Below are 1,224 nucleotides of genomic sequence, written 5' to 3'. Positions count from 1 at the left end.
CCGTCCAGTGCTTCCAGGTTTTCCATAATAGTCTAGCTTCAATTGACTCATGATTTCAACTATAAAATTACTAAAATCTCCACGAAACCCCTTCTAATATCATTCTTTAGCCATCCTCAAACTATATGGGTAAATTTTAATCAAGTTGCAAAGTATCTTTCAAAAACTTTTCCATAGGGTTTAGGTAATACAAGTAAATAATTTATGACTGACTTATTCTTACATATGATGAATATTTTGTTTCGCAATCCTTTTGAAAAGTGAGAAGTGTTGACTTTTTTTAAGACTTAAAATAGTATCTAAATTTTATTTATCTAGAATACTGCTATACTGATATATAGAAAACCAACCTAGTTTACGTTAGGATCAATAAATCTATTTAATCCAATGTGTTGTACTAACTGCTTTTAATACCAAAGCATAAGAGGATTAATTATGGATAAGCCCTTAAATATCAGTCATCGACAGTCCAACCATCAGTTTGGTTACATTCTTTGGAACTCACTCCTAGTGTACTTTCAGGCTACAAATTATTTGGTGGTTCCATACTAAATTGTATCTACCGTGCACTAACTCACTAATTATTACTTTAAACCATGATTTGAACAAAATGTATTTATTATACGCTCTATAATTTAAAACAAATGACTTCTTCTATAATTTATTTTTCAGTCAGTTACCAGTGTATTTTTAACAGTGCTACATTCATTCAGCTGGATGATATGATTTTAACACCATATTACTTTTAAAAGATATCGTTATGCTTTATTTCAAACTGTAACGAACGTCTTAGAATTATTCTATAATTCTTTAACTGGTTTCTTCTACTCACTTCACTGTTTAACCGAAAGAGATGATTTTCATTGTTGAACAGTAATTAACTTTATATAATATTTCAAATTAATCTATTTGGATGGATCAAAAATCATTTACTTTCTAACATCGTTTAAGTAATTTCATAAGGATTTTAGTACACTCATAAATGAATAAATTTACCAATCGATACCAACAGAACAATGTTGACCAGTTCAATAATTGATAATTAAGATCATAGTGAATTCTGACCTATATATTCTATCAAAAATGTTTTGCTTTTTTTCACTACTACATATCATCTTTTTATTCGATAAGAAGTGCATTAAGATCAAGCAAATAATTGACTCTTATTTAATCTGTACATTTAAAACTGTATATTTACATGAAATACTCTACAATTTTTGAATA

This window comes from Schistosoma mansoni, chromosome W, assembly GCF_000237925.1.
Source record: "Schistosoma mansoni strain Puerto Rico chromosome W, complete genome".
In the NCBI taxonomy this organism is placed as follows: domain Eukaryota; kingdom Metazoa; phylum Platyhelminthes; class Trematoda; order Strigeidida; family Schistosomatidae; genus Schistosoma; species Schistosoma mansoni.
The sequence above is the reverse complement of the archived record's forward strand: the minus strand, read 5'-3'. Positions refer to the sequence as shown.